Genomic DNA, 27,428 nt, shown 5'->3' with positions numbered 1-27,428 from the left:
GTAACGAGATACCGTTACTCGCTACTTGGCCTTAAAGGCAACTAAATACTTTACTCGTTTCTTTTCTAGAAAAGTAACTAAATACGTTACTCGTTACCGAAGATAGTAACTAGGTAGAAGTAACTCGGTACTTGTAACGCGTTACCTACATGTCCGGAACCAATCTCTAGGAGGACGGTTTACCACAAAATTGGCGGTGTAAAAAAGGTAGAATACCGCGCATCCGCCAATTCCACACTAAGCGCCCATACCCGAATTTGTAAGATCTGAGCAAATACGCACAGTACATTTATATCTAAAAGTGATGACTGGACAAGCGCCCATACCCCATTTTTTCGCGATTTCCTCCAAAGTATGAGTGCGCGTTTTCCTGGTATATTACGATAAGTAGTTCATAATTCGTTGATTCCAATCGAATAATGGACAGTATATGTCGGAAAAATCTGTCGTTTTGAAAATCTGAAGGAATCAGAAAAATAAGGGTTACTTTTTTGAGCCACGACCAATTATTTTTTTCCCCAGCATTCCAGTAATCTAATAGACATTTTTGCCGAATCACAGGAGCATCAAAGAGAATGACGGGAACGTAGGTACACGCGCTATGTGATCTGCTATCTGCAGTTGTAACTGTTTGAAAGCGAAAAAAAATCTAAAACAAATGGCGCTTCGCACGCCCGTTCCATAAACGCTTTGTTTTTTGTTAATTCCGTCGAATCATTTGTAGAAGGAAGGCGAGCGCGTGCAGCGCGCTTACCTACGTTCCCAGCATTCTCTTTGATGCTTGGGTAATTTAGCGAAAGGTCTATTCAATACTTTTTTTTTTAACATAGAGCAATTTGAATTGGAATCGATTCCTTTTTAGAGCAACGCGTACAACACTGGCCACACATATACTTTTTCCGACGTGCTCGACCAAAAGCGTTCGGGGTCGGCCTTTCACGATTGCCCAAACGCTCACTTTGACGTCTCGGTTAAGAATTAATTCTGCTCTCAACGACGGAAAGAAGAACAAACTGGGCTCTGAACTCGGACGGTGTCGATTTAGGAACGCGATGACCGGGCCTCCACCGCGCTGTTGGCGTGCCATCGAACTTATCGCTCGGCTGGCTACAAATAATCTTGGTCGTGACGTCAGGGATAGGAATTCCATAAGAGGGCGCCACCTAAACACCTCTTCAGTGTAAGAAACACAGGGCGTGCGCCAGTACGTTCAGGATTCTTGCCTCGTGATTCATTCTTCGCTGTTCCCATAGTTTAATCTAGCTTCTCATTGGCCGCGTTTCTCGAAAGGTCAGTGGTTAGAGGGTAGGAGCAGGTATTGACGAAAATGACAAAGATTGTTGACAAGTATCGCGTCAGTATGGTGCCCGACACGTTGGTGTCCCGTTAAACCACCGATAATAGCATGTTGAAAACGGTTTCAAGCGATAAAATCTCAACAAAATTTCGACAAATATATATAAATCGGTTTTGATTATCGCATTGTGTCCCACAAACACGACAAATTAGTCGTTTTTGTTTGTTTTCACATCAGCGTATGGTTAACCCTATCGGTGTACAGTAGCGATACCGAAGGCGAAATGCTGCTCCTAGCCGGCCAAGTGATTCTAGCTGGCGCAATACGGAAAAGGAACATCAATCCACCGAAGGTGACGAGACCAGTCACCGAAAATACTAAAAAACGCTTGGCTTTGAATTCTCGACAGAATACTTGACCCGAGTTACGACAAAATGACTCTTCCGTGGTCGGGCAATGTGAAAACTACAAAAAAACCTCGAGCCACTCCCTTCGTTTATGAATTTGTCACTAGCTATATAACATAAGAAACGCGTTCTCAGTGAACGTATTCAGTTCAAAAAGGTATATAATGTAAATAATAATACGAAAGAGAAATAGTAATGATGATAATAATAATAATGATAAGGGTGATGATGATGATGATGATGGTGGTGGAGGTGGTGGTGGCGATGTGATGTGATGACGATAACTTTATTTTTTCATCAACTGATGAAAAGGAGACCGGGAAAAAAAAGTTGTCAGTACATCTTGACGAGTTCCCGGCCCCGTGTACAGGTGGCAGAAGAATGCAACTCAAAGCAAAGAAACAAAACAAGATGAACTTTTGCGGAAACACAGACAGGCAACACAAGTTGCTTTTACACATAGAATTTACGAATTTGTTTTATGGCCAGTGAATCTAAGTGCAGGTAGCGGCTATTTAATGGCAAATTCTTGTGGCCAATTGCCGGTTAATTGCCGGCAACCAAAACCGCGCCATTGGTGCACCACGTTGACCTTCCCACCCGAACTCAAAGCGCCGGCAACTGGCGTTTTCGTTTGCCTGGATTGCGTGTGAGCTTTGTTCGCTACTTCAATAACTTTATGGCCCACACTGTACGCATCAGGCAACACACACTTCGACTCTAAGATGTGGGTAAATACAAATGGCGTCAATATTGTTGTTAATATTAACATTACAACATTCGCACAACTTACAGTATCTTAAATTATGAACTTAATAGACGCGCAGATTAATAAATATGTGTGGCGTCAAATTTCAACATATTTTGTATGGATTTCCAAAGAACTGTTGCCATTTTACATAGCTTACCAGCGTCGCAATTTCTTGTTATTACCAGCGTCACCGCCTATTCTTTTATTATTATACCTTTTTTGTAGAACCTTCAGTGTTTTCAGTGCGACAGTTCAGAAAACACACTGCAACACAATACATTTTTTTTTTTTTTAGAGCGGCGTAATAGCACGCCCTGTCCCAGGGCCACACCCAGGGCAAACTGATTTTGCTCGAGCTTCTTTAAAATATTTTATCTTCATCTTCGTTGATTTTGCAATCTTTCCTCGGAGCACAAAGGGGTGCCCGTCTCAATGACTTATGTTCTCTACTCGAACCAGCTATCGGCGAGCATTGTTTCGTTTTGGTTTCCTTTCCCGATTCGGATATGAAGATACCGGATACAGTCTGGCAGGCAAGCTGCCCGACATCTCGGATCTCGGGCGAAAAATCGTGCCGGTAAGAATTTCCGGCACACGCCCGAGAAGCGCCCCCCGAACGGTGAACACGCGCCAGCCCTTGACCAAGCGAACGTCCCCTTGCCGAAGATATGACGAGAAACTACCATTCGAATGAGCCATCAGCTGTTCAGCAAGTGCAGTAACGTGTATATTTTAGTATTTAAAGAGTGTAATTTAGTTCCATGAGGGACCGCCTCTTAGCGTTCAGCGTGTCGGGTGGAATAGACTATAACATTGTCACCAACTAAAAAAAAATCCCAAAAACAAACGTGCCAAAATACTTTTTTTTCTTTGCGTGATTGGTTTATTTGGTGACAGCGTACCCACCAAGACAAAAGGCGCCGTTACGATGCACTCTGGCGCTGCTAGGTTAGCTCTATTGGGTAGCAGCGTAAGCTGCGGTCGACTCTGAAGTAAGACATGTAGTACGCATAGATAAAACAAAAAACACAAAAACATTATAACGTCGCGCAGGTTTTACTCCTGCGACTTCGTGAGACCCGTTATTCGCCCCAAACGACATCCGTTGTAACGCAGAAGGCATATATATACTTTGTTTCGCCGTTAGTGAAAACGCAGCCGGCGGAATACCTAAGATATACACAGTGGAATCTCGTTAACTTCAAACCCTCTTAAATCAAACTCGCGCATAATTCAAACGAACATGCAGGTCACGTCCTATGTGTTACTAGGAAGGAAACTCCCAGTATTTCAAACTTCGCGTTATTTAAACAAAGTTCTGGTTCCCCTCGGGTTCAAATGAACGAGATTCCACTTACCAGTTTATGGCGCCAGTCAAACAGCTTCAAAAGGGACAGAATATACAATGTTCGTTGGTTTCTGTTCTTTGTTTTCCCGTGTTATACTACGAGTTAAACCATGCAGTCAGGCATGCACGGTGAATGCGTGGCGACTTGCCACTTTTACTCCGCGTGTCTCCGATTGAATGTCACAGATCAGAGGTCTCAAACGCGCTGCTCGCGACTTCCTGGTACGCGGCCCGCAAGCCTATCCCGCGGCTGCGAGCCCCCGTTTTCATGCCTCAAGCATTACACACATTCGCCGTAAATGATGCTTCGTATCGTCGATTCATTTCTGCTCGGAAAGTAGCTTTCCTGATACAATCTATTCGCCCATTTTGCATTATTTTGTTGTTTTTGGACTCCGTTTTGCCTCGTCTAAATAGTTGCTTCTGACACCAACTTTTCTCGCAAATCCACCGGAGCCACAATATTCCCTACTCGGCCACAAGCACGAGCTCTTTACTCAAGGACAGCAGCTCTTCTCTACAAACTTTCACACAGCAGGAGGAATTGCCAAACGTAAAGCTATGAGCTAAGGCTTCTGGCCGGAAAACAATACCTTTAAAATTCGTATGAAGAGATATGTTTTATAGTGAAGCTGTTTATGAAATCCGCGGGACCATGTGGTTCGTCGAGGCAGATGAGTAGACGCACTTCCATACTTTCACCGGTGTCGAACGTCAAATTTACGCCCTACGGTGGCGGAACGAGTTGGCGTACCTGAATGCCCATATCTAGGTCACACTCCACAAACGTATCGATGACAAACATTATAATTGACTGCATCGAATTTTTTACGTTCGAGTGCGATTGGACCGTACGAAAAATGTCAAGTCATATAAAAAGACATTACCACAGTGGGACTCTTCTAAACAATTCATAAGGCCTTTGTATGGAAAGAAAAAAAAAAAGAAAAAAATATAAAATCCCACATTATTATTACCAATCACAAATAGTATATGCAAAGTGCTTTAAAATCCAAAGAATTATTTTGAAAGCTGAAATCAATGTTGATCGAGATATACCACGGCTTCTGGGATGTTCGTAAATAGACCCCCTTCGAAAATGTGTTATCCGTAGGAAGCTGTAGAATACCTAACGATGGTGGACTCAAGTGGTTCATTCCTTGCCAGAGGAGAAGCGGCAATTTTTTCATGTCTGGGATATGTACTAAAAAAATTACTTTCGATATAGAAACCTCTGAAATGCAAGAAAAACATTTATCTTTATCGTGAAAAAAAAAATTGGTTTTTTTTTTGCTAATAGTGTATTTTAAATTCTGCAATGTGCATAAAGCCCGTGTTGCTAAGAAACACGCTGTCAAAAAAAAAAAAAAAAAAGTTGGGTATCAGATTAATGCAGGTTGGTGCCTAATAACCTAAAAACATGCCCCTATTTTGCAAAAAAAAAAAATACAAATATTTAAAGACGCCATTTCAAGCGTAAACAGGAGCTCCAAAAAGAAGAAACCATGAGATTTCTTTATTTTTTAAGTCAACTTTGAAGGTGGGTGTAAGCCCCAAGAAGTTCTTGTTTTTTTCTAAAAGAAACTAACAATTGAATTGCACGAGTTAAATTTTAAAAGCCTCGTTTTGTTGCGTTTTACTGAAATGACGAATTGTCCAGTTTATGCAGAAACGGCCTTATTGAGAGCCAGAAAAAGCAATGTGGGCATCGGTGCCCGCATTGCTTTTTATGGGCATCACACCCTTGACGCCGAGGCGTCAAGGGCGTGAGAAGCCGCCGCAAGGTCTTCACCGCTTTCCCAAAAACAGGCTTTATTGATTTGAAGTGGACGTTTTCTTTACTTCTATGTATCCGAATCCTCTTTACCTTGCGTAATGATACTGGTGTTTTACTTTTACTCAACTTCAGCCCAGGTAACTGCCGACGAACGCAGGCCTGGATCGTCTGCTTCCCGATTTTGGGAATGCGTGCTGCGCGTCGGCCTCGTCTACCATATCTCTATCTTTAAAGACAATTCAGACCGGATAGCTCTTCAACGATGTAAAATGATAACAGTGACGTCACTTCCCCATTGAACTTAACTGCATTTTGATTGATCTACTATATCGACCGACATATTGTTTACAAACAAGCCCGCGTTTGCCCACCAGGCGAGGGTCACTGCGTGCGCGCAGAAACCAGGTTAGGCCTAGGTGAATCACCTGCGCATGCCCAGTGCCGACAGCAGCGCCACCGCAGCGGCGTGACGTCAGAGAGTTCAGCTGGTCTATAGTGAAGTTTGTTGGCGCATCCGCCAAGTACGCGTTGCCGGGATAGGTGACGTAATGGAAACGACTACGTCACTCTTCTAAGCGTCATTGTGGGCATGGCTTGTGGCAATCTTTGTTTGCGCGGAATATTAAAATCGGGAGTAAAAACGAAAAAAAAAAAAACTTATTCATAGATATCTAAGAAACTATTACCATTTCGCAAATTCTGTAAATTGGCTGAGCCTCTGATAGCAGATGGCGTCAAAACTGGAATCGCAACATCAGCCATGAAACCGTTACTTAAAAAAAGTTCATCATGATTTTGATTAATTAGCCGACTTACCATGACGGTTATTACCTAATCTAATGTCCGCCGAGCTTGACGCTCAGATGGTAAAGACGGCACCTGTGTGACCTTCTCCTCTTATCAGACACATTTCCTCTAAGAACACTAGTGGAATCAGAATTCCAGACATGTTTTGTTGGCTTCCAGTGGATTCCGGCGCATAAAATACTGAACATGTACGTGAACTCGGGGGTGCGAGGCATCCGCCCCAAACAATGGAACGCTTTTTCTTCCAGAGTGAACGCTTTTTTCTTTCCAGTCATTACGCTGCTTTTGGTAGCACTACACGTTCTATCAAATACTCTAAGTTCAATAGAGAAGCGACGTCACCATTACCAATGTTGTTCCACCATTGTGCAGGGTATCATATTTTTTTTCTTCAATCGACACGTGACTTTTGAGAGGCGTCTATTTGTGACAGAGTTGGCACAAACAACCGATCGCCCAGATTTTTTTTTTTTTTTTTTTGCTCTGACGACCAAAAGGTTATCAAAACCACGAATGCGATGACATGTGTTTATTAGAGGCACCATGCACTCAGACGTTAAAACATGTAAAAATCTTCTAGACAAAATATAAAAAAGATAGAAACCTGACGTCATGTTTGCGCCACTTGAGTCACGCATGACACCGCGTGATATTTCACGTACGAAGCTATGAACACGTGTCAAAGCAAATGCTCCATAAAACAGTCCCCGAACGCTACGTTTGCGGGCGTGCGCCCACGCGACATAAAAGTCTTTATTAACCCGTGTGGAGGCCGCACCTTTTTATACTATGGTTATAGCTCAATAAAAGCACGCACTTACTTTTGGATTTTTTTTTTATTACGGTTCTGTACGTACCCTAAACAAATTCAGTTCAAAAATACAAGAAAAAAAAAGCCCATGCCATAAGCATTATATTGGTACCTGATGCGCGTCTTCGACGGAAGTTTATTCAGTTATTTACGCCGGGGACTGATTCTAAGTAGTATTTAGGGAAAGTAGAAAAATCGTTTCATGGCTCCTTTGAAGTCCTATAGTTTAAGTAGGTTTAGAAAACCTGCATCTTACTTGAAGTACATTCTCTGAGAATCTACTTGCGCTTTATTTAAAGTATTTCTTCTGGTACTTTCCGAGGAAGATACAGCTCTCGACTTCAAAGTGCATTCCCCGTACTTGGTCTTGTAAATTTGTATCACAAAATGATGCTTTTTCGACTCTGAAGAAATACAGGATGGAATATTCTACTCTCACCCGACACGTGAGCAGACGACTCATCACTCTGTTTGTACTGGGGGCGGCTTTCCCGAATAGTATACTATATTCACGGTGCTTCACGGAATGCTGGTCAAATCGCTCCTGCCCAAAGTATGGATTACAAAGAAAGCCAAAGGGAAGATCATGGCCAGCTTTCTGGGACATTCCGGGGAATAAAAAAAAACTTTCAAGAAAATGTCAATATAATAATTGATCTGCATTTTATGATAACCAGGCAATAGACCATTTTCAAAAGCCAGAGTCATCTTGTGGCGGTTCCAAAAGCTCCGATATTGCCGCTCTAATGGCGGTGATAAGAGATCATGCTTGGCTAAATCAAGCACCATCGAGTTCGTGAATCAAAGGTGACGTAAAAGTACTAACACTTTTTTCCCCTTTTTCTATATGCTTTCGAAGAGGTTCGCTTTTTCTGGTGTCGAAAAGCCGTGTATTGCTGTCATTAGAGCGCCGGACATGACTCTGCCCAGGGTGGGCAGACGGACTTTCGTAAAAGGTATATTACACTCATCACGAACATATCTTCTGCAGAGGAAAGCAGAAATTGACAATTTTGTGAACGTGGCCAATGGGATTCAATGCAAACAAATTTGTAGAACCATGGAGTAAAACAAAAAAAAAAAAACAAAGCATTTTACGCGTCCAATTGTTTAATTACTTTTTATAGATATTTTATGACTTTCATTTAAAATATTCCCAGGGAACATTGCGATGCGTATCGTTGTTCAGTTGAAATTCTCATTTTAGTGCATGCACCGAGGCGTTGATGTCCAAGAAATTTGGGGAAGTTAGGAAGTTTAATCACGTGCGTTAAAATTATACTATTGATTTATATTGAGGAATTGACGTTTTGTTTATTAAATTAAAAAAGGTACATGGTTCCAATTAGAAACTTTCTGGCCAACATCTAAAACCATTAAGTCGTAGCGCACTTTACAAAAATGTAAGTCGCGTGCAGTATTTCAAGGGGTTTATTGTTGTATTCCTTTTCTTCCCTCTGTATATAATACATCCTCCATCTTTTTTCAGTCAGTATACACATGGTTCATAGTCACCATATTACCCGCGCCTATGTCAATGAACTAGCAAACCGTGCGTGCTCGCAGACGCCATTTTCTAGCATCTAATCAAAGTGGAGGCGCTACGCCAACATCACTTCGTTTGTGTGTATACCTACGCTACGTATACGGTTTGTGTTTCCGAACGCAAACAGATCGAGCGTGTTTAACGTCGTTTTAACACGTCTCGAATGCCGGCCGAAATGACGCTGCGAAACGTTCGCCGGCCGCCATCGCGGTAGATATCGGAAACCCCTGTGTAAAGATGGGAGTCCCGCAATCGGCAGAGGTCACGCCAACCCGCCATTTGGCTGCCAGCGGTGCCGTAACCTATCCAACTCAAATACTATTCTGTTTGTTTGTGACTTTTTTATCTGTTTATATTTTAGTTATGCTAGCGGTTCCCAGCCTGTTTGCATATCATCTCACACAAGTAAAAAAAAAAGATGATATTTGCAGCAAAAAAAAACAATATAATTGTGTAAAAAAAAAAAAAAAAGCTGCACCAAAGTTTAATACATAAATAAATATTTCTTTTTTTTACGTTTCTTTTTTCTTTTTTATCGTCTATGAGATTAACCGAAAATGCGAAAATGATTATGAATGTAAATATATCAGTATCACTGACCAGTTTGGAAAGGCCGCCGCTTCCGCAATGCAACCAAAGAACTTTTGTCTTCCTTTATGTGCGGAATCCATTGAATCTCTGCTGCCTGCCTCCTGTAGACTGAAGTTAAGGCGGCCAACGTTTTGTGAGATTACTCTATTCACTCTTTTTTCTTTTTCAATATCTACCGAAAAACATGCATAAGTTTCTTAGCTTCATATTCTAACATTCTCTGCCAGACCAGGAATATCTCGGCCAACGTTCTTAGATGTATCAGTTGATAAACGAAACACAAGAGCGTCGTTTGAAGACGGTCCTTCCCCGTTGCCCGCGGGATTTGCTATCAGCACAGCATCAACCGGGGGGTCACGTGACAGTCCAATGACGCCATCTCTCTTATGTCACGCATCTATGCCGGTAAGGGCGATGCGACTTTCCATTTCTTCCCGCTCCCCGCACTCGAGCAGGTACAGTCGAATACTGATCCTAGCGTTTAAACCGGCGCTGCTTTCACGAACAACAGAAAAGAACCTTTTCCGAAAAACGCTGTCTTTTATGTTGACCATAAAGATCTTAATAGGATAACTTCCGACCGCAGGCGATGTTTCCGCCGCTTCTGCCAATATGAAAGGCAAAGCCCCTCAGTACGGTAAGACAATCCTTCGAAGAATGCCGCCTGCTATCTTGAAGAGATCCAGGTGGCGCTATCGTCCACGCGCGAGTGAAAAAGAGCAAAAAATAAAGATAAAGACACGTGCACGGTGGAGGGTAAAAGAAAGAGGGATATCTAAGCTGTCGAAGCGCAATGGGTATTAGAAGACCATGTCGCGAATCAAGTAGCGCCGAAACTGCCACGTCACGGCTTTGCTTCATTGTCTTAGCCTTCGTGGCGTATCCAATAATGGAACGCAGAACGTAGAGCGTGACAGTGCACTTTTAGTCTAATTTTACGCACGAAAGATTAAACAAAGAACTGAACACAAAACACGACATCTTTCAACTATAGCAACAAACAAGAATGAAATAGACCGTCCTAAAACGATGAAGGGAAGATAAATGTCAGACGGGAAAAGAGATAAAAATAAAATAGATAAAATGATTTTGAAAAATTAGATTGTTTAAAAAAACCGTATCACGCCCGTGTGGGAAGCAGTGCGGAAAGTCCAGGTTCAAGAAATTCAACTCGTGTCTTCGTCGGTGAGAGGGATCCAGAAGAAATATTGTTCAAAACCGCACTCGCAACAAATGACCCGATGATTTTTCTCCCGAATCTGTTCTTGCGCGCGGTAACAATCTTGACGAACCAAACTAAGGTAAGGTTACGTGCTTCCACCTGGCAGACACGGGCGAATACACTTATACGAAGGGCAAACTTTGGGTGAAATCTCAACGTAAACTGCGAGGGCAAGATTTTGATAACTCCAGACAAGTGCAGAAGTTAACATGGGTCTCGGCCACTTCAACGCCGCACGGGAGTCCGGTTCTCGCAACAGAGATACGATTGTGAACAATTAAAGGAGACGCCGCTCTTATAGCCGGGAGAATATCAACGAACCTCTTTTCCTCAGGCAGCTGAAGTTATAATCTTTGAGTGTGAGCGTATATTGCGCCTTTATCACATATTCACCCAAGGCAAAACAAAATGTAATTTTAACTTTTAAAACATATAACACATGGAAAGGAATGCGACGGATTAATCGATTAATTCGTCGATGTAAGTGGGTCGATTATTTGGGTTAAAATTTGTAATCGACGCTCAGTTCTACTTGTAACGTTTGCCGGCCCTTCCTAATGGCGCCCTTTTGTTTCCACGAGTTTCCTACCATAAATCCATCTTTCTGAAGGTTTCCAGCTGAACGTAGAAGTAAAAACCGAGGAGTGGAGAAAAAGAGACATACACTGCTGGACTATCAACCATTTACTGAAATTCTTCCTTTTCCTTTTCATCTACCTTCATGAATTAAACTATGTATTTATTTACTGGAATTTTTTTCTTTTTTCTTTTTCATCTACCCTCATGAATTAAACGAATGAGATCCCTGGGGTAACTTCTTCTTCTGTATGACATTTGGTGGCTAGCGCGGCTAGCGTTCACATCTTCCTGACTTGGTTCCCCACTTGGGGCGCTCCCAGAAGATACAGTTTTTCTTTCGAAAATAGCGTTATGGAGGCGGCACTCACGCAGTCATCCCCGTGCGCCTCAATAGTCAGAGATTCCAGGATTTCCCTTGCGAGCTGGTTTCTGTGCTTTCCGACGATGGTGATGTTTTCGAAATCAGGAGCACATTGGCATACTCGGCAATGCGCCGGTAGATGGCCACCTGACATTAGTGCGCCAACGGAAGCTGCATGCTCCCTGGTGCGGTCGTTAATACACCGCCCAGTTTGTCCAATGTAGCTTTTGCCACATGACAGCGGAATACGGTACACAACTCCTTTTTCACACGGGGCGTACGTTGTTCGGTGCGCGATGCCACAGGTAGACCTCGGATTTTGATCATTCTTAGAATTTACCTTACGGCACATAGCGTAAGCCTTGTTGGGGGCTGAGCATACGACCTGTACGCCTTGTCGGCCGGCGATCTTTTTTAGGCGATGCGTTATCCCGTGGATGTATGGCATCACCACAAGAGGTTTGGGGGGCTTCTTTTTCGTTGGTTGTGCATTGGTTTCCTGTTTTTGCCGCACTTTCTTGCAGAGGGTCTCGCATACCGGTATGAGGAGTGTACTTGCGTAACCAGAGTCCTGAAGCCTACTGAGCTGTTTTTGAAAGCTACGGCCGACTCTATGGGGGCAAGATTTTTGTAATGCCGAGGCGAGAGCTTTGGTTGCCAACCCTCGTTTTACAGTTCTTGAGTGTTCGGAGTTGCTTGGAAGGAATCCTTTACATGAGCGGGCTTCATACATCCAGCACACGTGGGTATTTCTGAACTCCAAGGAGAGATCCAGAAACCGTATGGACTGGTTTACCGGAAGTTCCTGGGTGAAAGATAGTCCTGGACAGCTGTGTTTAAAGGTGCGTAAAACAGCATCTAAGCACCCGTTGTTGGGCTCGTCTGCTTCGGAATTACACAGTATGAGAAAGTCATCCACATACCGGAAAATGACCTCGATGCGTTGATCTTTTAGATTTTCTTGGATATTCTTACCGCATGCTGCAAGGTACAAATCACACAAGTGATTTGTACCTTGCAAGTACAAATCACTTGGTGATTTGTACTTGCAAAAGGTGAAAGATAGTCCTGGATGCGGGGTCGTATGGAGAAAAAGCCCAACAAGCCATAACGAAGAACTTCAAAAAAGTAGATCCAAAACAAACTCTATCAGCAAAAAAAGCCATCCTCAAATTACTTGAAAAGGAGCAATGCAGAAGCCTCATCACCAAAATCAGAGGATCGCAACAAGGCGAATTGTGTGTCTTTTTCTCGGCAAAAACACACAAAAACAATGTTCCTTTTCACGCCATAGTATCAGAGAGACACACGTGGCAAAGTAATGTTTCACAGGCCTTGGCGAAGATTCTAGCACAAGTTAAAGTAAACGACCCCTTCAGAATACCAAACTCGGACCGAGTGATTTCCTTTCTTCAGGAAAAAGGATGTGAAATAGTATCGGGGTTCTCCTTAGATATCACGGACATGTATTATTCGATTCCCCATGCCACTCTCCTGATGATCCTCCGAACAACCATCGAGGAGCAGGGCCTTCAATGCTTCCAGAATGCAGCTGGTATGAGCCTCGATAGCTTCTTGGAGCTTGTAGAAATCTACCTCACAGCGACTGTGATATCACACCAGGAGCAACGCTATGTACAGAAAAGTGGAGTATGCATAGGATCCCGAGTAGCCCCATACTTGTGTGAAACCGACAGAGGAATGTTGATTCGAAAATCTAAAATAATCAAAAATTAACGGTCACTTCTTCGAGTAACGGCTACTTATGTTTCTTCTCGGGTAACCAAGTAATACAGATTGAGTACTTTTTAACTAATAGTAATTGTAATCAATAACTTTTTTCCCGGTCACACAAAGACAACACACACAATTCCGCACACTTCAGGCGTGTATACGGTAGCTGGACGCATTCTTTTGTCTCCCAGTTTGTGTTAGCTTTACGAAGCTATAGTGTATATACATTTTCGACTTTACAAACCAACCGTTAGATCTCCCCACGCTCCTCCTCGGCTTGGCTCAGAAGGTAAAGACAATGCTATGCTTAGTTCAGTCGCTATACTACAGGGCAGGAAATCTCTTTGGGCCAAGCTTCAGCTGTTCTCGGGAGCGTTCTTGTACATGGTGTCTTAACATGGCCGGGCTACACGCTTTATGTAACGTTAACATATATGTGCAACATTCCAGTGTTACAGCCAAGCGTGACGATTTGTCGGGGAAAAGCAGGCCAGAAACACATTCTATATTAAATATATATAAAGCGAAATACCCTCTTGCAAGTTTTTTTTTTTTTTCGCCCCTGATGAGACGTTTGCCGATCTCTTCTAAATAGCAAAAGTAGCTCCGCGTTACGCAGGCGGAAATCAGGTAGTGGCAACAAAGCATCGGTCCAACGGTCCGCCCATCGCGCGAATGGCCCAATGCGCGCCGTCGCGGGATAAAAAAGAAATGAAAATTAGACGCGCTGCAGCCCGCGAATTGCCGAAAGGCCCCATCGCCGAAGACTGCCAAGAAAACTCGTGGAGCAATTGCGATTGGTCGATCGTTTCCTGATCTTCTTTTGTATTCAGTAGCGTCTTCGATGAAGCGTGTGTAAGCCCGCGCGGCGAATAGCGATGAGTCGGCGATCGGGGCCAAGGAACTCGCCGATAGCGAATCCGCGTGAAACCGTTCCCACGAGCTCGATAGTGGGGCAGTCTCGTTAACAAGGAAGCCACAAAGCGCGGGCCTATCGGCTCTGATAAACGATCATCCCCCGAGGCCTTGCGCACCGGATTGACGTCCACCTAGTTTTGCCACTGTTGGGCAACAATTGACTTTTTTTTTCCAGTTTACAACACTGGGACATCGTTTCGGCGTTCCTGATTGGCTCTCTCGGGGGAGCCAATGAAGCATCAAAGTGCATCACTTCGGTTATAGTTTATAAATTATAAGTAAGGTTGCGCGTTCCATCAGAATCGATGAAAACTGTGAGATCCCGAATTGAAGTCCCTCGAATAAGACAAACCCAAGCTTCGAAGAAAGAAAATTGTCATCTACGGAAACGGAGAGGCGTCGGAACAAGGCTAGGAAGGGGGTCGAAATGCCGCTCGTGCTTCGCGCGTTTCCCGGCGGGGCGCTGTCGGGTTAGAACTCCGCCAACAAACGCAACCTTAAAAAAAATTTAAAGAAAGAAAAACGCGTGATCGAATAAGGACGGTTTCTAGAGCTCCTGTCATGCTGCGCCATCTCCCGGCGTCTGTCGGAAATGGGAGCGAGTCTTCGACACACTAGCTCTGAGGCGAGGCGGTGCCGTTCAGACGCTTGTTTCCTCTTCCGCTGAGCAGGAAACTGAGCTCCATACTGAACTTTCCGTCAGGCTGCTTCCTTTTCCGGGAACCGCGCTCATGATCTCGTTTCTTGTTTCATCAGAATCGGAACGTTTTCTAAATATCTGTGTGACGCGCATTTCTCCTTGGGGTCAAGGGAAAACCCATCTCAGCCTCCTCTTCTCTTCAACATGAACCTCGATAAACAGCGATGTTCTTCGTTCTACAACAAATAATTATGCCGAAAAACACCAAATATTTGGGGTCAAAATAAACCCCAAAAGACTCCCCCCTCCACCTCCTTCGCCGTACTTAAAGAAAAATAAACCCCGAAAACACGGAATCATGCAACTAGGGTTTGTTCGGGCTACTATTTTATTTATTTTTTCGAATTCAGGGAAGTATTTTTTTAGGGTTTATTTTCCCCATTTTTAGGGTTTATTTTTGCCTTTTATTGTGTCAAGCACATGTTCTCCGGGAAAATGTGCCTGGCCTGCATACTTAAAAAATGTTCGGTTACAGATAAGAGGAGAAAATGGGACGACGGGCGTGTTTCCCCGAGAAAGCAGTGACCTCGTGGACAGCTCAGTGAGGACTGTGTTCCGGATGTAAACAAAATAAAGATGTAGCTTAAGCTCTATTTCCGTGAAACTTGCGTGTTTTTTTTTTTGTTTTTTTGTTTTTTTCTTAATCACAGACAGTTCCAATTTGCGGTTACTCGGGTCTTCTCCAATTTCGCTAAAAGATGCTCGGGGGTTCATTTTCGGGGTTTATCGGTGTTCACTTAAATCAAACACATGACCCTAGTTATAACTAATAACCTATGCCTCGGTCACGCGGTCGTCGCCCATGTGCGTTACAAGACCACGTGACGTGACGTCATGTCACGTTAGTCGCGGTGTCACGTGCCGTCACGTGCCGATAAATTTAGCGCGTTATAATTTCGTCACATTTTGCGAGTGAATGGATGTACAGTGCTGGAAAGAGCCAACGACGCCGCAGGAGCGTGCGTTCCCGAGCGACGCGAGCGCCTCATGCCGTCGGCGAGAGGAACCAGGTGAGTCGGACACCGGACGGTTGCGAGATTAGCGACTACCAACATCCGGCTATCGGGACTTGCCATGTTCGATCGCAACTCATTCGCCCGAGGTGTATCATATAAAATCGGTCAGCGCTATCAAACATAGCAATGCCGGATAGCCGGATGTTGATAGTCGCTAATCTCGCAACCGTCCTCGGCGCACGGCTCGCGTGCCTCCTCTCGCCGCCATCTTGACTCGCGCGCGTATCTGGAGACCGCGCTCTGCTATGGCTTCGTTAGCTCTTTCCCCCACTGTGCGTTCTGATCTTGCACTCTAGGTGGTGATGCAGCCTAAAAGCCTATCCCGCGATCAAAGCTGCAAATATATATAGTATAGCAAACGAACGCGGCAAATGTATCGTGGACTGCGCACTCATATACTGTTAGAGACGACGTATACCCTTTCGAAACTCGCCCACGAATTGGGCGGCACCACTGACCTCCACTAGGAGGCTGATGGATGGTGCATCGAGTAAAGCGCTGGGTATCCCGGCTTATCCAACTGCCGCCATCATTTGATGGTGCCGCCGCGGGCGCTCCTATGGGATGCCGGCGACGTGTCGCCATTTTAGACTCCTGGCGCAACCCACATCCAGACGCGCACGCTCCTTTTGTTCTGCTGAGGCTGCCGGTGACGCGCAGCCGTTTGTAGGCACGCTCCAAATGGTCTACTGTAGATTCCGGCGCCGCGCCGCCGCGACAAACTTGATTAGTGGCGACGCTCCGCCATTTTTGGCTCAAATGCGTCCCAGCATGCACCAGCTTGGCGGTACATGTTTATAAAATCCGTCCGGCGCTTGCATTGAGCGCTCAGGCATGAAGCCAACGGAAGTAAGCAGCTTGCCGCCGCAGTGCCGGCGAACACCTACAGTAGCAGTCGTACTTGACCGCCACAATGCAAATAAATGAATGAATTAAGTAAACGTGTCTTGTCCCGGAAGTGAGCGCTTTGTGGATGTTCAGAGCGTTAGTGCGAGGTCCAAGGCGCTGGATATTTTAGGGTGCAGCTCTTAGGCGCCCGTTTCCGGCTTGAGCGGCGTCCCCGTCGCCGTCGGCGTAACCGCGAGTTGAATTATGGGACGTTTCCCATAACGACGTTACGTGTGACGTCACAAGGGTCATGACTGTCGCTAGGGTCACGAGTGACGCCACGGAGGTCATTTGTGAAGGTCACAACGAAAGTCGCGACCTTCACAGTGAAGGTCGCGTGAAGGCCACGAGGCCTTCATGAGTGACGTCACGAGGGTCACTAGGGTCACGAGTGACGTCACAAGGGGGAGGGAGGGAGGGGGAGGAGGAAGTTAGGATGAGGGAGGGGAGTTATGGAGGAGGAAGGAAAAGGAGTAGGCGGGAGGAGGAGGAACTGAGGAGGAGGGGGTATGAAGGAGGAGCAGGGGCATACCATTTCCTCCTCCTCCTCAAGAGCTGCGCTCTAATTCGGCATTACAGGGGATTATAAACGTGTTTAATTTTTTATTATTAGATTAATGTTTCGGTAATATGGACCCCGTCAATAAGGATACTCCGCTATATGGACACCACTTCCGGGGACAAACTGGAAAAATACATGCATTTTTGTCTCGTTCTTATGGACAACTCTCATTATGGGCGATTTTTTATGGGAAGGGAGGTGTCCATATTAAGGAGACATCACTGAATTTTATTTCAAGAAAGTTTGCTCGTTGTGCAGTGAACAAATCAAGTGGACAAACGAAAGAGCCTTCATGGAAACCGCTTTGCGTATGAGTCTTTTGAAGGTCTAGTAGACCAAACGTACATGTTACACGCCCAGTGCCTTATTCTCGCGATAAAATGTTAAATAGTATAAATAATGATCACTTAGAAATACGACAAAAAATATGCATGAGAATTTTCGACCAAATGCACGGGGAAGCTCAGCAGACGTCCGGCTTCCGGAACAAGCATTAAACTTCCAGTGGTTTCGTGTGCGCTCGGCTCCGAAAACGTTCAAGCTCATCCGGCAGAATTTGGTAGACGGGCGATGCTCAGTCCCGCATATTTATCAGAATTTGGCGAGCTTTTCTTGAGGCTCGGTGGTTCCGGTGGCACTGTAGCGAAAGATATCCGGGAGCGCGTCGGTTCGTGCAACACGTGCGCCAATCAAAACTGCCCACGCGTGCACAGCCCCTCTCTTTCGAAACACTATACACAACGTTGTGTCGAGAGTTAAAAACAAAGTTGCCCCCAGCCCTGGTCTCTCAAAAGCGATGTTCCAGCTACCTCGGGCAACGGTGGAACAACGGGGTAACTGGTACGCGGGTTGCCAGTCCAATAGAGGACTGTTGCCAGACTGGCTGACGAATAAATATTTCCAGTGGTAGAAAGAGCCCATAAGAGCTATCGCTGTAAAAAGAAAAGAAACTTCGAATTCCCCCGGCATATACGACTGCAAGCATTGCATCGAGGTCGGTGTCTCGTACGTGTACGATCTTGAAAAGCCTGCAATAACACGTGCTTACTCATATCAGCAAAGACATGGCGGCGGCCAGATGCACTGCTTGTAATTCTGTAGAGCTGTGGACGCATCATCGCGATAATTAAGCGTTTAATAGAAGAGGAGGAGGTAAGACCAGAGCGCGTATATACTATACGTTCACCCTAGAGCCACTGAATAAGCTGCGCTTAGAGTATCAGCCCCCTTTTCACCGATATTTTTGTGGCCACCTCCATGTCGGTGCTTAGTACGGAGCATACGCGACTGCCGATCGTCGTGATTCAAAAGTTTGACCGTCTCAGCATTACAAAGATCGGTGTTAGGAAGCTCGTGTAATAGTGTTTAGCTCTTTCACAAACTGTTTACACAATTGGGAAGGACGGAAAGGCGTTCCTTGTCCGTTTCAGACAAAACTTCAAATAACTGACAACCATGATTTTAAGCACCCAGATGGTTAAGCGTCACTACTCTGAAGCGTATAGCTTATTTAGTGGCTCTAGTTCACGCTTAATCTGAGACTGCAGCTAAAGCTACAAGCGCGAGCTGGCCCACACTCCTGGCTTTGAGACGTCAATTTTTAACGCGAGCGCTCGTTCTGCTAAAGAACGCTTCAAATCAGTGAACTCGTGTTCTCGTGCTCGTGGCATTGGCTGCATGTTACGTCATTCGCGGCTACGCCAGTATTTTATGCCCCGCGAGCGTTCGGTTCGCCGTGTCAGTTTCTCACCGCAGACGTTGTACTTCGAAGAAACCAGTGAGTCGAAATAACCGTCAGTACCCACCCAGCAATGGCGACGCTTGCAAGCTACGTATTAGCGGAGAGATGTTTCGGTGGCGCCCCCACGTGGTTACCTTTCGTGATGTCATTACCTTGCGAACAAGTTCGATGGTGTTTGTAATTAGCATGGCGGAAGCTTGAAATCATAGCGTTCTTGAACCAACACTGTCAACACCGTCAAAGTTGAGGCCCTCACGTTCCTCTTATTTCCGTCAATGAGAACTCCTCTGCTGACGTCATAGTCAGCATTCGGCCAATCGTGGAAGGGCGACCACCGCGACGCTTTCGATCGCGCACGTCGCCAATAGAAATTCGCAAGCGTGGCGCCCCGATTGGTGCCCCATGAATGCACGAACGTGCAGCCTGCGCGTGAACATAGATTTGGCAAGCTTGAAATTGCACGGGCTTGTCCGCACGAGCAGAGGCATGGCGGCGGTCAGTGGCCTTGCTGGCAACTCGTCTACAAAACCACCATGTCAGCGATCAGAATTTCGTCCAACACAAACCTAGATCGTGGTATGAATTCTAACCTGGGCCGGTTTGCTCATCTTGCGGCTGCGGCTGCGGCCGCGGCCAAGAGGGATTTTTGCGTCACGTGACCAGCTCCGTGGGGACAAGGAAGTACTAGCGTCCCTGCCTAATGGCGGAGAGATCCGCATCGCTTCAAGCACAAAAGCCTAATGTCGCTCGCAGGAACTGATTGCAGGGACTTTCACCTGGAGTCCAATTGACCGCCCCGTTATACTGTAGGAGCGGCAGCTAAAGTTACGGCCAGGGAGGGTAAATAGGAGCCAAAATAAGGAAAAAAACACACGAGATAAAAGCGGTAGCAGCATATTTATCTACCTCCGCCGGCGCCGGCGCCTCGCGCGTTCTGCTATGGTCGAGAGGTTAAACCGCCGGTACTTGTCGCGGCGTCAAAGTTCCGGGTTTAAATTGCAATAGGGACTTCTTTTTTTTTTCTTTTTTTTGTATTTTACGCGTGTCTTACTTTTTAACTGTGATCCTTTTTATGAAATCATCCACTTGCAATACTGCGCCTTACACGGTTTTTACTATTAGTCCCACCTGTTCAATCGAAACACCGGGAAGCAAAAAAAAAAAAAAAAGGATCAACGCAAGTTAACGCGGAAATCGCCATCTCGGCGCATTCAAGTCTTCGAAGTTTCCAGAGGGTCGTTTTAAACCAGCTGTAGCAAGGTGCACCATGGAGCATCATTGTACTGGAAACGTTCCTCGCCAATATAAGCGTCTTTGGCACTTTGCATTTAAACAAATTATCAATCATGCCCATCTCCACCGATATCTTACAATATAATTGTTCTTCTTGCGTATTTTAAAGTAATAAACATATTTTTCAGTGCCTCCAAGCCCCGACACAGCATGTGTTGGTGATATGAAGATGTAGGCTTGTTTCACCGGTGTGTGAACAGCAAAATCTCGGTATACAAGAAACGTTTCCATAAAGCTACCCGTCACCGGCGAATTTAGATCAGCTCACCAACAACGGAGGGGTTGAGGAGAAATTGCTAATTCCCCGGACCAAAATGGCGACCCTATGGGGAGCTTGCCACTACTTTTCCGGACCCAGTGACTTTAACTGTGACAACACCTTGGCGTGTCGTAAGCTTCAAGAGTTCACATGAAACCGAAGTACGACGGAAACAGCGAAATAGTACGTCCTGCGCTTCTAGTACTGAGAGAGAATATAACACGTCTGCCTTTTACTGCGTTTTTTTGCTTTTCGCTGGAATACGATTTACAGGGAAGTCCGTACTTCACAGTCCTCGCACCCAGTTAGTTCTTGCATTGGTGGTCACGCACGATACGAAACAAGGACGTTTTGATAACTCACAGTCGTATTTTGACGCGTGTGTCTTTACGTAGGTTAAAGGCTAGACTGTGTGAACGGCCACCCTGTTAGGATTACCACGGCCGCTCGAATCTACACTGCAGCCGCCAGACTCTAGTCCACACATTTGAATGGGTTGTGGTGAAAGCAGTGAAACAACAGCAACTGTACAGTCACTAGAACCACCGCTCACCGTGCACAATGTGACAAGCAATTCAATACCTAGCTTCGTGAAGCAATCAATAGTAACGGCCACCTAGATGTTACGGTCGTTGCTTCAATTTTGTTTGGTGTGGACGCATCCATCCCAAATGTCGTAAACATGTAAACCAGCACTAAGGGCGCTATGAACACCCTTAGGAACTTTGTGTACCTAAAACCCTGCGGGATTTAGAATATGACACGTTTAGGGAATTTGTGTATCCAGAATTATTAAAGAAATTGTCTTTAAGAAAATTAGGGATTCTGTGTACCTAAAACCACTAGGAATTTCTGATTTACGCACCCATAGCGACTTCTATCAGACACCCTTAGTAACTTTGTGCATTTAGACCCTTAGTGACCTTGTGTATCTACACAATTAAATAAATGGTCTATCTGTCACCCTCGGGAACTTTGTTTATTTAAAAGCATGAGGAACTCTGTGTATCACAGGAACTTTGTGTATCACACATACTCCGGTACTTGCATCACACAAGGGACCTTGCGTATGTAACACCCTTTAAGGAATGGTGTTTCTTAACACCTTGTGGGCAACCTGGAGATCCAAAACGTCGGGCCCCTTTGCCCGTGTGTCAAATCGTCCGCTGTCATTTCCACCGCGAGGGTGCTAAGGGCGCCACACGAGCGGCGCTCCGCCACTGATAAAAGGCCGTAGCAGCGTATGCGCGGGGGCTCTTGGGATCGCGACACGGGCGATGACGGTGAATAAATGACTACGTGTTACTGAACCAGTGCGTTGTGTCCTTTTTTTAGACGGATATACCTCCTATAAAAATGATTTCTGACCTTTTGTTGAGAACGTGTTGACTTCTTGTTGACTATGATTACTTTCTTTTGGCTTCGACCTCTTGTTGTCATGGTCAACAGAAAGTGTCTTGATTTTGCGTTGAAACTTCTCGAATGACCTTCTTCAGTCTGTGTCAAAAATAAAGCTGTTGACTTTCTATTAACTTTAGTGTATTATTATTAACTCTAGTTTATTAACTAAAATTAGTAAGAGATAGAGTTTACGAACTTCGAAACACTGTATTCCCTTTGACAGATTCCCGAGAAGGAGATCGGATCCTTGGGACCTTAATAAGTACTGAGGTGGTAGCCGGCCAAATAATTACCATCAGTATATATAGTCTATATAAGGCTCTGGAGCAGTCAATGGGACTGACTCAGGTGTTCAGTGCTTCATGGTGACTTGTGTTCGTTTCAATAGTGTATGTGTGGGATGTTTGTGGTGCATTCAAATACCACAGAAACCCCATTTCCTAAGAAAAGAAAAGAAATTAAAATTCGCGTTTTTTTTATTTTATTTTGTGGCAACTAATTTGGAGCAGAGTGGAAAGCCGTAGTAAGCCTCCACCATTCTGCTGAATGAATGGCTAAGCTGTAAAGCATTTTTTTAAACGACTAGTTTTTCAATTGAAAAGCTAGAGAGAAAACATCTTGGAAGCGGCGGAAAGTCTGTTTACTTTTGTATTAAAAATTGAGCCAATCTTCAAAAGAAAGTCAACAGAAAAGCTAAAAAAAGTTAGATGAAAAGCTGTTGAAAATTTGTATCCTCTGGTGACTTTTTTCAACAGCATTTCAACAAAAAAGCACCAAAGTTTTTCGTCAGGAGTAGCAGCAAGGGAATTCCCACAACATTGAACAGCTTTGTGTATCTAAAACCATTAAGAACTTTGCGTATTACACACCCTTGGGGACCTTGTGTATCCAATACCCTTAAAAAATTGTCTTTTAACACCGACTTTGTGCATCTAAAAAAGACTTAAGAACATTGTGTATTACTGATACCTTGGACACTTGTGTCATACATGTTTAGCAACTTTGTGTATCTAACACCCCTAAAAATTGTGTTTCTAGCCCCCTTGGAAACTTCGTGTATATAAAATTATTAGAAAGAAGCGTGATTACGGTTTTATGGACTCAGCTTATCTAGAACCCTTTAGGAACATTATGTATTACACACCCTAAGGGACTTCATTGCATCTAACTTAGCAACAAACCGGAAATCACCTTTAAGGCCGTAAAACAATTTTTTCTCCGTACCTGTTAAGACCTGGAGTCCTGCACACTCGCGCAGAATAACGGCCATTCTGCCTTCTTCCCTCCCCCCCCCCCCCCTTTTTTTTTTCTTCCCTCGCGTTGTTTCCCGCGCACTCATCGAGTTGTCAGCTCGCCTCCCCGACGGCGACGACGACGACGACACATCAGGCAAAGAAGAAGAGCAGGTCGGCCGCGTCGGAGCAACAGGAAATAAGCCCTGGGCCCGCACGCCAACCGCGGGCCACGACCCGGCTCGGGCAAGGGCGACCCGGGGGCCGGGCGTGGTCGCCAAGTCGGGTTCGCGCTCCGGGTCTCCCGGGAACCGCTAAATATTCATGGCCCAGGGCAGGCAGGCGCACGGTCTGGCTTTCTCTCTCTCTCCCTCTCTTTCTCTCTGTGTCTCTCTTTGTCTTTCTCCCGTTTAGCCGTAGTTCCTTCGCGTGCGACGCCATATTTGGTCGTCCGATTCTTCGCGGACCGTAAGGGAGGTGCGCGTGCGCGGGAACATGCGCCCTTGTTGCCAGACTAGGAAGGAAGGAGAGAGATAGAGCTAGCGAAAGAGGGGAAAAGGGCAGAGACGAATGGGAATTTCAGTGGCGCTCTGAGCTTTACGAGGAAAAGAAATGAGTCGCCGGATAGACGAGCTCCATTCGGTGAATTCGGTCTTCGGGTGTGTGCACGTGCGCTTTCCAGGATGCCCGCTGTTGCGTATAGCCTTGTCGCGTGTATCCCTGCACTGTAATGCCGTTAGGTGCTGCGGTTAGGCGGTGAATATATAAATAGTATAGGGAATTCCGGTGGTTGAATAAGAGCGGTTATTGGAGTTTCATAGCGTTATCCATTGCATAACTTTCTGCGAACTACACAAACGCTAAAGCACGAAGGTTTCTTTAAAAAAAAAAACGCTAAACATATTTTTAATATTTTTATTGCGCTTAACATTGGTTGTACCCAATTTGACCGGAAGTGCGAACTTTTAGTGCAGACAAGGTTGAAGCTACGAGCGAGAGGATGTGCGCTACACCGAAGCTCGTGCACTGCGCGTGCGAAAGCCCCGCTAACCGAGCCCTTTTGTGACGCTCGTAGGCGGTGGCGAGGAACGTATACCCACCGACGTGCATTCAACCGCATCTCATTCGTCAAGCAAAAGACACGGCGGTCGCCGCCGAGGAGAATAGAAGGGTAGGAGAGGGCATGACGCCAGCCGCGTAGCCTCCACAATTCATGCTCCCTTGACGCCTCGCCTCTTCCTCATGTTCCACCTTACCCTCCTCACTTATCAGCCCAACATGACCACATCACGTGACCGTAGCTAGCCTTCGTCTAGCCTACGATCTGATAAAACCTACCGGACGGAGCGCGCGCAAGCCTGCAAGGAATCCTCCTACAATCAACCATCCATCTCGCACGTGACATGTCACGCGCACCAATCGCCAGAGAGATCTACGGTGACGTTGGCCACAACATCGTTTAAATTTTTATGACTAGGCTTCACCAATATTGCAGTACTTCTAGTACTTATAACCTCCTTGCTCGCCGCAGACGGGGGGATCGGTGGCCGAGTGGGCTGAAGCGCACACCCAGCTCGACGCGCGTGGAGCGAAAGCTCGCGCTGCAGAACCCAGGGATCCTGGGTTCGAGACCCAGCCCTGCCCGTTTCGATCTGGATGAGCATCGTACCGGCGTGCGGTCGTGTATCACTACTGCGTGAGCACGTTAAAGACCCCAGATTAGCAGTCGTACTGCACTGGCAAAATTGCTCATCTACAGTGTAAACCAGTGTCGCCTCATCCTGGCAGACCAACCTTACACTGTATACACACTAAACGTCCAATTTGACTTTTGACTCGCCGCAGACATCGACAAACGTTTCTGCGGACCAGACTTGTAGGCTACTCAGTAACTAATCAACTTACTCGTAATCAATTACACTTCGGGGTAATTTTGTAATCATTCGAATACATTTATCAGAAAGGAATCGCAAGAGTAATCTGATTTTTTTTTTAAAGTATACGAAAAGTATACTTGTGACCGTTACCATTTTCCCGTCCTTTTTCTAACGACACATTCTTTTTTTTTTTTTTTTCACAAGATTCCTACTAAGAAATCCTTGAACAAACTCACAAAGTCTCCGATAGGGGGAATTGTAAAGCCCAGCGACTTGATGGCGCAACGCCGCAATGTGTCTGAAGAATACAGTTTCGCAATGCAGCCTCTAGATTAAGATTAAAACGACGGGTGGCGGCTTTAAGGGGGAGAGGGGGTACCTCCGCTCCGCGGGGTTCCACAACTGAGTTGATTCAATAACGTTGATTCACGCCAACTGGCGTGGGGATGTGCGGCAACAAACTGTATGCCGAAAGTGTTGAAAAAGTGCGAAACTTATGTCTACGCGAAGCTATCCATCCGTGTATCACGTACACGGGTATATATTATCCACCAATACCTCTTCACGAAAAAGTCCTGGAGACCTCGCGGTTATCACATATTCCACAGCGCGACAAGAGGAATTGTGGGGCAGTTTCGATGTACGCACAGGGGAGTAGTTCGAAACCTTTCGGGGGTAAAACCTGCAACGGGACACGGACGAAGTAATCACGAGAAAGTACACAGTTCGTCTTTACTTCAACCGCGTGTCCCGTTGCGCTGTTTTACCTCGAAATGTTCATCAACGAACTATAAGCCCAAACAAACCTTTTAACATAGTTATAAACGTACGAAAAAAAAAAAAAAGGAACAGGAAGAAAGGTTGTCACTCTGTTTCGCTTTTTATCTGCTCTCCAACTCCGCATTTTGAAACTCCAAGACAAACCAACATAAACTTCGTTTTCTATGCCTGGGAGATCTTCCGCGTGCTATACATCACCGTAATTTTGTTGCGCGTATGTTTAGGCAATCGGAAGTAGGTCAGCCGCAATGGGCGTCTGGTGTTTCAGCTGAAGGCGACAAACGTAGCTAGTGCCGTGCGACTGCTAGCCCGGGGTCTTTAGCGCGCATCACCCAGTAGTGGTACACGACCTCACGCCGGTTCGATGCTCGTCCAGATTGAAACGGTCAGGGATGGGGATACAGTACTTCCAAAAATCCCTGCATGCAACACTGCGCGCGATGCATGATGGTATTTCTTTGGCCATGGAGAGGAGAGGAATTGCTTGCGGTTTCGATCGCCCCGTTTACGAAGTAACGCATCTCAGCACAGCATAAAAATAAAGTCGGCACTCGCCTGGATTGCGCCCCGTCATCTTTGTGAGAGCCAGCGCTAAAACACAGACCTCCAGCGGTCGTAAGGACGTGCCGCTAAACGCCGGAGTACGGCCAGTCCGCGTCCCATACCCTTCTGGCGGCCCAGCAACCAGCCCCCCCCCCCCCCCCTCCCCCCCCCCCCCCCCTCCCCAAAGTGAGCATAACTATCCCAACAAACGGACAATTTAGCAGGCCCGTAGAGCAGATGGTATGCAGGACGACCGGACCTAGTATACTTCTTCTTAGACATGTGCTTTCATAGTCCTGTTTTCCCGCTCACAAAATTTAACACGACGAAAAACTCTTCCCCCCCCCCCCAAAAAAAAGAAAAAAAACTGTTTTAGCATTTTGTTTTTATTGGTGGGCAACGCCTACATTTTACAATGACAATACAAATACTGCAGAGGGGGAGGATGGCTGGACAAGAATAACGATAATGCCCGGAGAAGGAGAACAAGGGGGACAAAGGAAAAAAACAGCTAACGTTCATTTAATATTAATTTTAGGAAAGTCAGACATGTCAAAATACAAGCACTGTATTTGATCGTAACGGGATGTCGTGAAGTGAGGTTGGCAAATCGAAACCGAAACCGTGGGCAAGGGTTTCCCGAGATGCTTTGCACTGCGCAACCGTGCCGTGCAAGCACTGTTAAGAGCCACATGCTCGCGCTCGTTGCATCGGCTGCGTCTTAAGCTGAAACGAAGCATAAGGTTCTGTACCGCGAGCTTTCACTCCACACGCTTAGGTTTGCTAGAATCAGCGTCTCAGTTGAGGACGTGAAAAAAAGCCTACGAATTCTATGGAGCGCGAGTGCTTGAGACTTGAGTCTCTTTACACAAACTCGACTGAGAGGTTGATTCTAGTGAACCTGCCCAGGGGTCTCATCTGGACACTTGGCGAAAACGTCGGCGAGGATTTCGACCGCCGTGATTGGACAGCGCCAAGGTCAAGCGT

The 27,428-nt window shown here is 45.7% G+C and overlaps 1 protein-coding gene across 1 annotated transcript in view; it reads right to left on the bottom strand.

Annotated features, from left to right (window-relative positions):
* Positions 1-27,428, bottom strand: part of LOC115329597 (Krueppel-like factor 2) — an 87,178-nt gene that overhangs the window by 7,807 nt on the left and 51,943 nt on the right. The gene's annotated exons all lie outside the window — the stretch shown is intronic.

The sequence above is a fragment of the Ixodes scapularis genome, unplaced genomic scaffold, assembly GCF_016920785.2.
Source record: "Ixodes scapularis isolate PalLabHiFi unplaced genomic scaffold, ASM1692078v2 PGA_scaffold12__126_contigs__length_90152505, whole genome shotgun sequence".
NCBI lineage: Eukaryota > Metazoa > Arthropoda > Arachnida > Ixodida > Ixodidae > Ixodes > Ixodes scapularis.
This window is presented reverse-complemented; position numbering and strand designations above follow the sequence as displayed.